This window comes from Loxodonta africana, chromosome 27, assembly GCF_030014295.1.
Source record: "Loxodonta africana isolate mLoxAfr1 chromosome 27, mLoxAfr1.hap2, whole genome shotgun sequence".
NCBI classification, from domain to species: Eukaryota; Metazoa; Chordata; class Mammalia; order Proboscidea; family Elephantidae; genus Loxodonta; species Loxodonta africana.
In genome coordinates, this window is record NC_087368.1 from 11,050,055 (window position 1) to 11,065,637 (window position 15,583).

Below are 15,583 nucleotides of genomic sequence, written 5' to 3' on the forward strand. Positions count from 1 at the left end.
AGAACATAATTAAATTTCACTTCTACATTTTAGTATACACTTGGCTCCAAAGCCAAACCCAATATCATGCCATAGTTTAATTTGTTAGTTGACAAATGATACTTATTACATTGTTTAAAGTAAATTAAACAGCATGCATTCATTGTTAACTGGGAAGTAGTCAAGGTTTATCTTTATGTATCACTAATATTAAGGAATATACTTAAAATCAACTTCATAATACAATAATTATACATATTTTACTTCAGTTTACTCAACTATCATATGTCATAAAAATGATGAAACTGTGAAAAATAATTTCAAGAGAGAATTGAAAGATTGTATATTTCTATGTAGGAGGTTCCAGAGTTTCTTTTTAAAGAGGGAAAAGGGCTAGCAAATGCTAGTCTGTAGGATAATAACCCCCTTCCTTAGGTTGTGAAGGAGTCCTGGTGGCACAATGGTTAGGTGCTCTGTGGCTAACCAAAAGGCCAATGGTTTGCACCCACCAGCTGCTCTGCCAGAGAAAAGACCCAGTGATTTGCTTCCTTAGAGATTACAGCCTAGGAAACCCTATGGGTAGTCCTATTCCGTCCTATTAAGTCACTATGAGTCAGAGTTGACTTGATGGCACACAACAGTAACAACAGTTTAGCTGGGGTATAGGATTCTTAATAATCTGACCCTACCTAGCCTCTAACAAAAACAAAGACTCATAGAGACCCCATTCCTCTAGCTTCTTCCTAGTCCAGCTATGTTATCCCTGCAAATCTTTTGGGCACTAAAATCTCTATGACACTAAATATCATACTATTTTCCAAACTCTTCCCATCTTTCCACAGCTACAGCCTTTACATAAGCTCTTTCACACCTTTTTCTCTAATTTCAGCTTACAAACTCCTATTCATACATTGGTACCCGGTGCAAATGTCTGCTTTATAAGCTTTTCCTGCTTTCCCTGGCAGAATTAGTCAATATCTCCTCTGTGGCCCCTCAGCCTGTGCCTGGATTTCTGTTACTGCAAGTACAGTAATATATTGTAATTTATCAGTTCACATGTCTGTCTCCACTTAAGGTTGTCAGATAAAATACAGAATGTCTAGTTAAATAAGCAACAAATAATCTTTTTGTATACGTAGGTCTCATGCAATATTTGGGGCATATGTATAAAAAATTATTTGTTGTTCATCTGAAATTCAAATTTAACTGGATGTCCTGTATTTTATTTGCTAAACTTGACAACCCTAGTTTCCACCAGAAGGCCATAGTCAATTTGACAGTAGGAATTATTCTTCTTTATATCCTCACGATGGTTGGCGTATCCCCATGGTTTTCTGTAAATGTGTATGGAACAAATAAAAAATTGAAGTGAGACTCTTATGAAAGCATTTGAGAAATCTTAACTGCTACTCATTCAACACATAGCTATTGAGCACTTACCAAGTTCCATGCACCATTCTAGCAGCAGCAATAAAGCACTTTTAAACAGCCGCCCCTCTGTATCTCCAGATTCCACATCCATGATTCAACCAACTGCAGATTGAAAATATTCAAAAAGAAAGTTCCATAAATGAAAACTTGAGTTTGCAGCATGCTGAGCTCTACATTCAGTTCACAAGAATGAAATGATATGTAGGCATACTCTGCTGTAGCCTCCCGCCATTTCACAGATCCTCAGTATCTCTCCAGCATTCGTTGTTTGTGCATTGTTTGTCTCACATCCTGTCGTTGTTCCCTAAATAGTGCAGTACTGTATAACAAATATTTATATAGCATTTACATTGTATTAGGTATTATAAGTAATCTAGAGATGATTTAAAGTATACAAGAGGATGTCCATAGATTACATGCAAATACTATGCCATCTTACATAAGGGACTCGAGCATCCTTGGATTTTGGTATTCTTGTGGGTCCTAGAACAAATTCCCAGCAGATACTGAGGTATGACTGTATGCATCAATAATCAAATATTGCAGCTTTTAAATAATGTTTCCCAGTCTTTCTCCTAATGGATTATCAGGAGTTTGAATGAATGTGTCTAGACCTTGACCTACACTGTTAAATAATCCTTATCAACTATGAACAAAGAAAGACCCTGCTGTCTTGGAGTTTACATTCTAAAAGAGTTAGACAGCTGATAAGAAAATAAACAAATACATACAACTAACAATGACAAAGCTTCATAAAAGAAGATGTAAACATATGAAAAGATGCTCAACATCATTAGCATTCAGGTAAATGCAAATTACAGCCTAACTCAACAATTCCAGGAACCAGAAAGAGAGGGGCAGACTAAGCCTAAATCTACTAAAAAAAAGGAAATAACAAAGATCAGAGCAGAAATAGATAAAATTTAAAACAGAAGAACAATAAAGAGAATCAACAAATCCAGAAGTTTGCTCTTTGAAAGATCAATAAAATTGACAAACCTTCAGCTAGACTGACAAAGAAAAGATGGAAATAACCAAAATAAAAAATGAAAGAGGGTACATTACAACTGACCCAACAGAAATAAAGAGAATTATGATAGAATATTATGAACAACTATATGGCAACAAACTGGATAACTTAGATAAAATGGACAAATTCTTAGAACAAAACCTACACAAACTGATTCAAGAGGAAATAGGAAGTCTCGATAGACCCATAACAAGTGAAAGGATCAAATTAATGATCAAAAACCTCCCAAGAACAACAACAACAAAAAAAGTCCTGGACCAGATGGCTTCACTGGGGAAATTCTACCAATCACTTAAAAAAAAATGACACCAATACTGTTTAAACCCTTCTAAAAGATAGGGAAGGAAGGAATACTCCCTAATTCATTCTATGAAGCAAGCATAACCCTGATACCCAAAGACACCACAAGAAAAGAAAACTACAGGCCAATATTTCTTATGAATATAGATGCAAAAATCTTCAACAAAAGACTAGCAAATAGAATCCAACAACACATTAAAAGTCATACACCATGACCAAGAGGGATTTACTCCAGGAACGCAAGGATGGTTCAACATCAGAAAATCAATCAACATAATACATCACTTCAATAGAACAAAGGAAAAGACCTACATGATCATCTCTACGGATAGAGAAAAAGCATTCGCTAAAATACAACACCTTTTCTTGATGAAAACCCTAAAGAAGATTGGAATAGAAAGAAAATTTCTCAGTATGATTCATGACATATGTGAAACACCAACTGCCAACATTACACTTAATGGAGGAAGGCTGAGAGCTTCGCCATTGAAATCTGGAACAAGATAAGGGTGCCCACTCTCACCACTACTGCTCAATACTGTATTAGAAGTCCTAGCCAGAGCAAGGGGACAAGATAAGGAAATAAAAGGTATCCAGATTGGAAAAGAAGAAGTAAAATTATATCTATTTGTGGATGACATAATCCTATACGTAGAAAATCCCAAAGAGTCCACAAGAAAACTTCTAGAGCTAATAGAGGAATTTGGCAGAGTTGCAGGCATAAAGTCGACAAACAAAAATCAGTTGGGTTTCTATACACTGGCAATGAGAAATCTGAAAGGGAAATTAGGGAAACAATTCCATTTACAATAGTATCTAAGAGAATTAATTAAAATTAGTTACCTAGGAATAAATCTAACCAGGGACATGAAGGACTTATATAATGAAAACTATAAAACACTGCTGAAAACACTTCTTTAAAAAACCTAGATTAAAGAAGACTTAAATAAATGGAAATATGTTCTGTATTTATGGATTGGAGGTCTTAATATTGTTAAGATGTCAGCATTACAAAAGCAATCTATAGACTCAACACAATCTCAATCAAAATTCAACAGCCTTCCTCAGAGAAATAGAAAAACCAATCCTCAACTTTATATGGAACAGCAAGGAGCCCCAATTAGATAAAATAATGTTGAAGCAGAAGAATAATGTAGGAGGACTCACATTTCCTGATTTTAAACATACTATACAGCTACTGTAATCAAAACGACTTGGTACTGGTATAATAATAGACACATAGACTGATGCAGTAGAATTGAGAGCCCAGAAATAAACCCACACATCTATGGTCAACTGATTTTTGACAAGGGTTTTAAGTCCATTTAATGGGGAAAAAAGGGTCTCTTTGATAAATGGTGCCAGGAAAATTGGATTTCCACGTGCAGAAAAGTGAAACAAGATCCATGTCTCACACCATACACAAAAACAAATTTGAAATGGATTAAAGACCTAGATGTGCAAATTAAAACCATAAAATTCTTAGAAGAAAAACCAGAGGCAATGCCGTCAGGCCTAACTTTCAACAATAAATAAAAGCATAAACAGCAAAAGACAAAATAAATCAATGGGACTGCATAAAAATTAAAAACTTTTGTTCATCTAAAGACTTTACCAAAAAAATGAAAAGACACGCTACCAACTGGGCGAATATCTTCAGAAACCATATATCTGACAAGAATCTAATAATCAAAATATATATAAAACTTCAACAACCTAACAACAAAAACACAAACAACCCAATCATAAGGGCTTGAATAGGCAAAGGACTTGAACAGACATTTCACCAAAGAGAATATTCAAGCGGCCACCAAAGACATGAAAAGATGCTCTGTGTCATTAGCCATCAGAGAGACGCAAATCGAAACCACAATGAGAAACCATTTCGCTCCCACTAGGACAACTAAGATAAAAACAAACAAAACAGGCAGGGCCGAGATGGCAGAGTACTCAGACACTTCTGGTGATCCCTCTTACAACAAAGACCCCCCCCCAAAAAGTGAAACGATTATATATATGATAAGATGGGAGGCCTGAACGTCAAAGGCAAAGTTAGAAAACAGACTGAGAGGCAGGTGGAGGGAGAGACAGTTCAGAAGCTGCAAGAAGTTGCTGGACCTGAATCACCAGGAACCCTCAGGCACCATTCCCTGGAGCCACTGCGCTGGGGCTGGTGGTGCGTTCTCGACACAGTTTCCTCACAGAGACAGCAAGCCACACAGCCTACTCACACCTCCAGAACCAGAGAAGAATGGCACTTTCGTCAAATGCTAAGTACTTACATTGATTTTACCATGCGCCAGCTCCCAAGCCAGTTCTTATGACCAAAAGCATTGGGTGCCCATGGTCTGGCTGCTGAACACTCCCTCCTGTGCACTCCAGGGAACAGGGATGTGCTTTTCTCACAGACACTCAGGGAATGGTTGCCAGCCCCCTACCCTGTTCAGAGTGTGACCCTCTGCTGCAGCCAGATAAATGTACCTACACCAATCGCCCCTGCCCCTCTAAGGCTGTAGGACAGAGCCTGTACCACACAGTTGGTGACCAACTACCTGGATACCTGAGCTGAATCCATACAAGAAAAGTGAATGGACTCCTGGGCTCATAAACCTAGTAACAGCTCTAGCCATCTGGTGATAGGACATTAGAGCTTCAAAGGCAAAAAATAAGCTAGCTCACTCAAGCATCCTATTTGGGCATATAAAAACAAAACAAAGCAAGAAACTACAATACAGTAAGCAAACATAAAATAAACAAATAAATAACTTATAGATGGCTTGGAAACAACAGATAATACCAAATCACATAAAGAAGCAGACCATGATTGCTTCAACAAGCTCTCAAAACAAAGAATCAAGGAATCTTCCAGATGCAGGTGTATTTCTGAAATTACCAGATGCAGAAGAAAAAAGATTAATACAGAGAACTCTTCATACACAGAACTCTTCAAGACATCAGGAAGGAGATCAGGCAAAATGCAGAACAAGACAAGGAACACACAGATAAAGCAGTTGAAGAAATTAAAAAGGTTTTCAAGGATATAATGAAAAATTTAATAAACTGCAAGATTCCATAGAGATACCCTCCCCCCAAAAAACCAAGCCAGTGCCGTTGAGTCAATTCCAACTCATAGCAACTCTATAGGACAGAGTAGAACTACCCCACAGAGTTTCCAAGGAGCACCTGCCAGATTCGAATTGCCGACCTTTTGGTAATAGTTAGTTAGCACTTAACTATTACACCACGATGGTTTCCCCATAAAGAGGCAGCAATCAGAAATTTAGAATATTAACAATAAAATTACAGAATTAGACAACTCAAAAGAAAGTCTGAGGAGCAGAATTGAGGAAGTGGAAGGCAGAATTAATGAGACTGAAGATAAAACACTTGGCACCAGTATATTCGAAGAATAATCACATAAAAGAATTTAAAAATAAATGAAGAAACCCTAAGTATCATTTGGGACTCTATCAAGAGAAATAACTTACGAGTGATTGGAGTACCAGAACAGGAGGGATAATAGAAAATACAGAGAGAATTGTTGAAGATTTACTGGCAGAAAAATTCCCTGATATCATGAAAGATGAGAAGATATCTATCCGAGATGCTTATAGAACTCCACATAAGGTAGCTCTCAAAAGAAAGTCACCAAGACATATTATAATCAAACTTGCCAAAACCAAAGATAAAGGGAGAATTTTAAGAGCAGCAAGGGATAAACGAAAATCACCTACAAAGGAGAGTCAGTAAGAATAAGCTCGGGCTACTTGGCAGAAACCATGTAGGCAAGAAGGCAATGGGATGACTTACATAAAGCACTGAAGGAAAAAAATTACCAGTCAAGAATCATATATCCAGTAAAACTATCTCTCAAATATGAAGGCCAAATTAGGACATTTCCAGATAAACAGAAGTTTAGGGAATTTGTAAAAACCAAATGAAAACTACAGGAAATATTAAAGGGAGTTCTCTGGTTAGAAAACCAATTCTATCAGATATCAACCCAAGATGAGAACACAGGACAGAGCAATCAGATGTCAAACCAGATAGGGAAATCACAAAATAAATCATGTTAAAAAAACACTCCAAACAGGGTAATGGCAATGTCACTATGTAAAAGAAGAAAATATTAAAACAATAAAAAAGGACTAAGAAATGTAGTCATAGATCTTTCATATGAAGAAGAAGTCTAGGCAATAAAAAGAAATAAAAGTTTGGTTTTAATAAAAGCAGGGAAAAGAAATCAAACACTTGGAAACTGAACAATACCCTGCTCAAAAACAACTGGGTTATAGAAGACATTAAGGATGGAATAAAGAAATTCGTAGAATCCAATGAGCATGAAAACACTTCCTATCAGAACCTTTGGGACATGGCAAAAACAGCGCTCAGAGGTCAATTTATATCAATAAATACACACATACAAAAAGAAGAAAAGGCCAAAATCAAAGCATTATCCCTACAACTTGAACGAATAGAGAGCAACAAAAGAAACCCTCAGGGATCAGAAGAGACCAAATAATAAAAATTAGAGCAGAATTAAGTGAAATAGAGAACAGAAAAACAATTGAAAGGGTTAACTAGACCAAAGGCTCGTTCTTTGAAAAAAATAACAAAATTGATAAACCATCGACCAAACTGACAAAGGAAAAACAGGAAAGGAAGCAAATAACCCGAACAAGAAATGAGATGGGCGATATCATGGCAGACCCAACTAAATTAAAAGAGTCATATCAGATTATTATGAAAAATGGTACTCTAACAAATTTGAAACCCTAGAAGAAATGGATGAATTTCTAGAAACACACTACCTATCTAAACTAACACAAACAGAGGTAGAACAACTAAATAAGCCCATAACAAAAGAAGAGATTGAAATGGTAATTAAAAAACTCCCAATAACAACAACAAAAAAGCCCTGACCCTGATGGCTTTACTGGAGAGTTCTACCACACTTTCAGAGAAGAATTAATACCACTACTACTAAAAGTATTTCAGAACATAGAAAAGGACGGAATTCTACCAAACTCATTCTATGAAGCCAGCATATCCCTGATACCAAAAATAGGTAAAGACACCACAAAAAAAGAAAATTATACACCTATATCCCTCATGAACTTAGATGCAAAAACTGTCAACAAAGTTCTAGCCAATAGAATTCAACAATATATCAAAAAAATAATTCACCATGACCAAGAGGGATTCATACCAGGTATGCAGGGATGGTTCAACATTACAAAACCCATCAATGTAATCCATCACATAAATAAAACAAAACACAAGAACCACATGATCTTATCAATTCATGCAGAAAAGGCATCTGACAAAGTCTAACACCCATTCATGATAAAAACTCTCAGCAAAATAGGACTAGAAGGAAAATTCCTCAACATAATAAAGGGCATTTTATACCAAACCAACATCCAGCATCAGGCTAAATGAAGAAAGTCTGAAAGCATTCTCCGTGAGAATGGGAACCAGACAATGATGCCCTTTATCACCCCTCTTATTCAACATTGTGCTGGAGGTCCTAGCCAGAGCAATTAGGCTAGATAAAGAAATAAAGGGCATCCAGATTGGTGAGGAAGAAGTAAAAGTATCTCTATTTGCAGATGACATGATCTTGTACACAGAAAACCCTAAGAAATCCTCAAGAAAACTTCTGAAACTAAGAGAAGAGTTCAGCAGAGTATCAGGATAAGATAACACACACAAATCAGTTGGATTCCTCTACAACATCAAAAAGAACATCGAAGATGAATTCACCAAATCAATATCATTTACAGTAGCCCCCAAGAAGAGAAAATACTTAAGAATAAATCTTACCAGAGACATAAAAGACCTAGACAAAGAAAACTACAAGACACTACTACAAGAAAACAAAGGAGACTTATATAAGTGGGGAAAAAAAAAACCTTGCTCATGGATAGGAAGACTCAACATTGTAAAAATGTCTATTCTACCAAAAGGGATCTATAGGTACAATGCAATTCTGATCCAAATTCCAAGGACATTTTTTAATGAAATGGAGAAAAAAATCACCAATTTCATACGGAAGGGAAAGAAGCCCTGGGTAAGTAAAGCATTACCGAAAAAGAAGAACAAAGTGGGAGGCCTCACACTACCTGATTTTTGAACCTATTATACTGCCACAGCAGTCAAAACAGCCTGGTACTGGTACAACAATAGATACATAGACCAAAGGAACAGAATTGAGAATCCAGACATAAATCCATCCACATATGAGCAGCTGATATTTGACAAAGGCCCAAAGTCAGTTAAATAGGGAAAAGACAATCTCTTTAACAAATGGTGCTGGCATAACTGGATACCCATCTGCAAAAAAATGAAACAGGACTCATACTTCATACTATGTACAAAAACTAACTCAAAATGGAGCAAAGACTTAAATATAAAATCTAAAACGATAAAGATCATGGAAGAAAAAATAGCTACAACGCGAGGAGCCCTAATACATGGCATAAACAGTATACAAAACATTACTAACAATGCACAAACAGCAGAAGAGAAACCAGATAACTGGGAGCTCCTAAAAAGGAAACACCTATGCTCATCCAAAGACTTCACCAAAAGGTTAAAAAGATTACCTACAGACTGGGAAAAGTTTTTAGCTACGACATTTCTGATCAGCGCCTGATCTCTAAAATCTACATGATATTGCAAAAACAACATCAAAAAGACAAATAACCCAACTATAAAACGAGCAAAGGATATGAACAGGTACTTCCTGAAAGAAGATATTCAGGTAGCTAACAGATACATGAGGAAATGCTCACGATCATTAGCCATTAGAGAAATGCAAATCAAAACTACAATCAGATTCCATCTCACTCCAACAAGGCTGGCATTAATCCAAAAACACAAAATAGTAGATGTTGGAGAGGTTGTGGAGAGACCAGAACACTTATACACTGCTGGTGGGAATGTAAAATGGTATAACTACTTTGGAAATCAATTTGGCACTTCCTTAAAAAGCTAGAAATAGAACTACCATACGATCCAGCAACACCACTCCTTGAAATATATCCTAGAGAAATAAGAGCCTTTACATAAACAGATACGTGCACACCCGTATTCATTGCAGCACTGTTTACGATAACAAAAAGATGGAAGCAACCAAGGTGCCCATTGATGGATGAATGGACAACTAAACTGTGGTATATTCACACAATGGAATACTATGCATCAATAAAGAACAATGATGAATCTGTGAAACATTTCATAACCTGGAGAAATCTGGAAGGCATTATGCTGAGTGAATTTAGTCAGTTGCAAAAGGACAAATATTGTATGAGATCACTATTACAAGAACTCATGAAATAGTTTAAACAGGGAAGAAAATATTCTTTGATGGTTACAAGAGTGGGGATGGAAGGAGGGAGGGGGTATTCACTAATTAAATAGTAGACAAGAACTGTTTTAGGTGAAGGGAAAGACACACAATACAGGCAAGGTCAGCACAACTGGATTAAACCAAAAGCAAAGAAGTTTCCTAAGTAAACCAAACACTTCAAAGGCCAGGGTGGCAGGGGTGGGGGTGTGGGGATCATGGCTTCAGTGGACATCTAGGTCAATTGGCATAATAAAATCTATTAAGAAAACATCCTGCATCCCACTTTGAAGTGTGGCGTCTGGGGTCTTAAACACTAGCAAGCGGACATCAATTGGTCTCAACCCACCTAGAGCAAAGGAGAATGAAGAACACCAAGCACACAAGGTAATTATGAACCCAAGAGACAGAAAGAGCCACATAAACCAGAGACTACATCAGCCTGAGACCAGAAGAACTAGATGGTGCCTGGCTATGACCAATGACTGCCCTGACAGGGAACACAACAGAGAACCCCTGAGAGAGCAGGAGAGCAGTGGGATGCAGACCTCAAATTCTCATAAAATGACTGGACTTAATGGTCTGACTGAGACTAGAAGGACCCCAGAGGTCATGGTCCCCAGACCTTCTGTTACCCCAAGATTGGAAGCATTCCCAAAGCCAACTTTTCAAACAGAGATTGGACTGGACTATAGGATAGAAAATGATACTGGTGAGGAATGAGCTTCTTGGATCAAGTAGACACATGAGACTACGTGGGCAGCTCCTGCCAGGAGGGTAGATGAGAAGGCAGAGGGGGCAGAAGCTGGCTGAATGGGCACAGAAACACAGGGTGGAGAGAAGCAGTGTGCTGGCTCATCAGGGGGAGTATATAGCAAGGTGTATATAAATTTTTGAATGAGAGACTGACTTGATTTGTAAACTTTCACTTAAAGCACAACAAAAATTTAAAAAAAAAAAGAGGAAATAACAAGTGTTGACAAGGATGTGGGGAAATTGGAACTCTTATCCATTGCTGGTGGGAACGCAAAATGGTACAGCCATCGCAGAAAACTGTGTGACAGTTCCTCAAAAAACTAAAAATGGAACTACCATATCAGCCAGCAAGTCTACTCCTAGGTATATACACAAAAGATTTGAAAGCAGAGACTCAAAAAGAGACTTGTACGTCAGCGCTCACTGCAGCACTATTCACAATGGCCAAAAGGTGGAAACAACCTTGGACTGGGTTCTCCAGAGAAGCAAAACCAGTAAAGCATATAAATATATATACAGTTAGAGATCTACGTCAAGGAAATTGCTTCTGCGATTGTAGAGGCTGTAGTGTTCCAAGCCCGTGGGCCAAGAGAGAGGCTTCTCCTGATTCACGTAGCCGTAGGGGCTGGGAGACTCCAGATAGGCGAATCAGAGAGCAGGGCTCTTGCTCACAGGCTGTGAAGATCAACAAATCTCAGGATTGGCATGCAAGACTGCAAGTCAGCTGCTAGTTCAAGTCCTAAGAACTGGAGCTCAGACGAACAGGAGCCCACCGTGGGATCCAGAATAAGCGAAGGCTGCCAAGCCCTGCCTGAATGTCTGCCCACACCCGATGCAGGCCACACACACAAGGAAACTCCCATCCAATTGATTGGCTACTCACAGCAGATCCCATCATATGGTGATCACCTATCAAATCTCAACAGGGAAATGATCACATTATATGACTGCCAAAAACTGAGAATCACAGCCCAGTCAAGTTGACACAAAATCGTAACCATCTCACCACCTAAATGCCCATCAGCAAATGAATGGATAAACAAAATGTAGTACATACATACAATGGAGTACTGCTCAGCCAGTAGGAGAAATGAAGACTTAATGCATACTACGCTATGGAAGGGGCTCAGACATTATGCTGAGCAAAATAAGCCAATCACAAAAGGACAAGTATTGGATAACCTCACTTACATAAAAAGACAAGAAAAGGCAAATTTACAGAGACCAAAGTTTATTAGTGTTTACCAGGAGTGGGAGGGAGGGAGAAAAGGGGGAATTAACAGTGACGGAAAAATTGCATTGTTTAAGGGTAGGGTTGCACAGCTGATTATTGTAATTGCTGTCAATAAATTGTACACCAGTAAAAAGCTGACTTGGCAAAAGATATATGATATATATGTTTACAACAATGACCAAAAATAGTAGCTGCTGAGACTACTTACGCACAACCAAACACCTCATGGGATTTGGTACCTTGGTTTGGTGGTTTGTTGTTGTTGTTAGACGCCATTGAGTTGGTTCTGATTCATAGCGACCCTACACACAACAGAATGAAACACTGCCCAGTCCTGTGCCATCCTCACAATTGTTGCTATGCTCGAGCCCATTATTCCAGCCACTGTGTCAATCCATCTCTTTCAGGATCTTCCTCTTTTTTGCTGACCCTCCACTTTACCAAGCACTATGTCCTTCTCTGGAGACTGATCCCTCCTGATAACATGTCCAACGTACGTGAGGGGTAGTCTTGCCATCCTTGCTTCTAAGGAGTATCCTGGTTGTACTCCTTTCAAGACAGATTTGCTCGTTCTTTTGGCAGTCCACGATACATTCAATGTCCTTCTCCAACACCACAATTCAAAGGCTTCATTTCTTTTTTGGTCTTCCTTATTCATTGTCTAGCTTTCACATGCATATGAGGTGACTGAAAGCACCATGGCTTAGATCAGGCACACCTTAGTCTTCAAGGTGACATCTTTGCATTTCAACACTTTAAAGAGGTCTTTTACAGCAGATTTACCAAATGCAATGTGTCTTTTGATTTCTTGACTGCTACTTCCATGGGTGTTGATTGTGAATCCAAGTAAATTGTTTCACGGGACATCCCAATTAATTGGCCTAGTAATGTGTTTAGTGCTTCTGTTCTACCTTCTAGTTCTATATGCAGTGCCAGGGTCTTAAAAGCTTGCAGGCTGCCATCCAAGGCACAAAAATTGGTCTCTATTAACCTGGAGCAAAAGAAGAAGGAGAGTCAGGTATAGGAAGAGGATATGGAATGTACAGCTAATTGCCTCCATGAACAACTGCCTCCTTTGCCATGAGGTCAGAAGAACTGGGTGGTGCCCAGCTACCATTACTGAACATTTTGACTAACGCCTCCATAGAAGAATCCTGACCAAAAGGGGGAAAATGCAGAACAGAATTTTGATGGACTCCAGACCTTCTGAAAACATGGAGAGTGGATGAACCCTTGAAACTATTGCCCTGAGATAATCTTTAAACCTTAAACCAAAAATATTCCCTGAAGTCACCTTAAAACTGAACAGAGTAATATTGCTGAGGATGTGGGCTTTTATTATTTTCTCAACATTGTAGAGCAGCACTAAAGCACTCTTAAAAATGCACCAACGATTAAATATTGCAGCTTTTAAATACTGTTTCCCTGCCTTTTGTCTAATGGATTTTCAGGAGGTTGAATGGTTGGGTCTAGCCCTTGACCTACAAGGTTTAATTATCCTCATCGACTGACTCATGAAATTCTATCATGCACAGTGCTGTGCTATAAAAGAAGCTTTATTTCTTTTGGGAAATTGAGAGTTCTCTGCCTTTTCTCTTGGCTCATAATCAAAAACTGGGCTACGTATTTTTCCACCGCTTGAGACAGGAGCCTAATAAGACAAATGGCCCTGAAAGAGACGTCTTGATATTCTAGCAGAAGTCCACACAAACACCTCTCAAATCAGATTCTTTCTGATTGTACAATGAAACCAGATTTCAGAATCGGGACCAGACACATCAGCAGAAAGATAGTCGGCCGAGGTGGGGTGATTTCTGGACATTCAGAAGACCAGTATCCCTCCTGCTGACTTGTGGCCAAGAATCTTTAGGAAAACTGCCAAGCAAAGTGGCATTCCTGTAGCTTGAAGCATTTTAAAAAGAAATGACCTTTCAGATCCCTTTGTACCTGAACATTTTATCATTCTAATCCAGCCCTTGAAAACTTGGGTCTTATGGACTAAAACAGGCCTACATATATGTTTTATTCAGCCTGCTTAGTATTAAATTTATGTATGTGTATATATGTGTGTATTCAGAAAAGGCGTATAGTACATTGAGTTGTGAGTATCCCCTCTAGCTTACCCATCCAAGTCTCTGCCTTTCACTGTTTTAAATGAATTGTGTCCAGTGAAATGCAATAACTATAGCCTCATGGATAGACCCATCTTGTATCTATTTGGAAATTAATTTCAGAGTTCTTTATTCCCTGTATATATGTTTCTGCCCTTTGACTTGTTCTCCGAACTTGTAACACCTTACGGTTCCTCCATTAATTAATGAATTAAATCAAATAGTTTATGCACGTTCATTTTATATTTGATCTTATCTTTCAAAAGAAGTTATTCTTTTTTAAAAAGAAAATTCTGACAGTTCCAATGAAAGAGTTTATTTGGTTTCAGAAAGATTCATGAATCGGCAGCACAGTCCCTGGAAACTCGGGAGTTCTCCCCTAAACACAGAAAAGCTGGGAGTTTATCTAGAAAACAAAAGGCAGAGAAAAAGGCAAAACAAAGCATTTTTCATATACTTTGAATATTATCATGCCATCAGGTCACGTAGTCAGCAAAATGTACAGAATGTGTAAGAATTAAACTTACCTTTTAAACTAAAGCATCTAAGCCAGTGAGCAGAAGTGTTTGCGCATACCAACGAGGTCAAAGGAGACAGGGATTTCAAATGGGGGACTGTCAGGGAGGCGAAACCAACCAGGCCCACAGGCTCCAGTAAGTCTGAAGGACAGAGTACAGATTTCACATTTTAAATATATATGACTTTGGATCTCAAAGGGAGAGAGTGAAGTGAGTCATCACACTATTGTGCATTGTCACTTTGGATTCTTGCAAGGCCCCTTTCTTGTCTGTTTTCATGACTTCCTTTTATCCTCATACCTTACTCCCACGCCCTCCCCATCCCCACCATGGGCAACTGCTTTAACGCATGTCTTTTGTGTGCAGGTATGTTTCTTAACTGAGGTAAGATATATATTAAATTGCATGAAGTATACTAATCTTGGAGCCCTGGTGGCGCAGTTGTTAAGAGGTTGGTTGCAACCAAAAGATCTGCAGTTTGAATCCACTAGCTACTCCTTGGAAACCCTGTGGGGCAGCTCTACTCTGTCCTATAGAATCACTATGAGTAGGAATCGACTTGATGGCAATGAGTTTGTTTTTGTTTTTGTTTCAATACTAATCTTCAGCATAGAGCTCAATGATTATTTATATATGTATATACTATGAGTTGGAGCCCTGGTGGAGCAGAGGTTAAAGAGCCTGGCTGCTACCCAAGAGGTAGACAGTTGGGATCCACCAGCTGCTCCTTGGAAACCATATGGGGCAGTTCTACTTTGTCCTATAGGGTCTCTATGAGTTGGAATCTACTCCACGGCAACAGGGGTTATACAATCAGTCAGAATCAATTTGATGGCAACAGATTTGGTTTTCTACGCATGTAATCACTACCCA

The 15,583-nt window shown here is 38.4% G+C and overlaps 1 long non-coding RNA gene across 1 annotated transcript; it reads right to left on the reverse strand.

Annotated features, from left to right (window-relative positions):
* Positions 1–253: 253 nt before the first annotated feature.
* On the reverse strand, positions 254–15,091 carry LOC135228781 (uncharacterized). The gene is made up of 3 exons (XR_010319631.1): positions 14,720–15,091; positions 12,321–13,072; positions 254–1,512 (listed from the first exon to the last, which is right to left on the reverse strand). It is a non-coding gene; the product is annotated as an uncharacterized LOC135228781 (long non-coding RNA).
* Between the last annotated feature and the right edge of the window lie 492 nt (positions 15,092–15,583).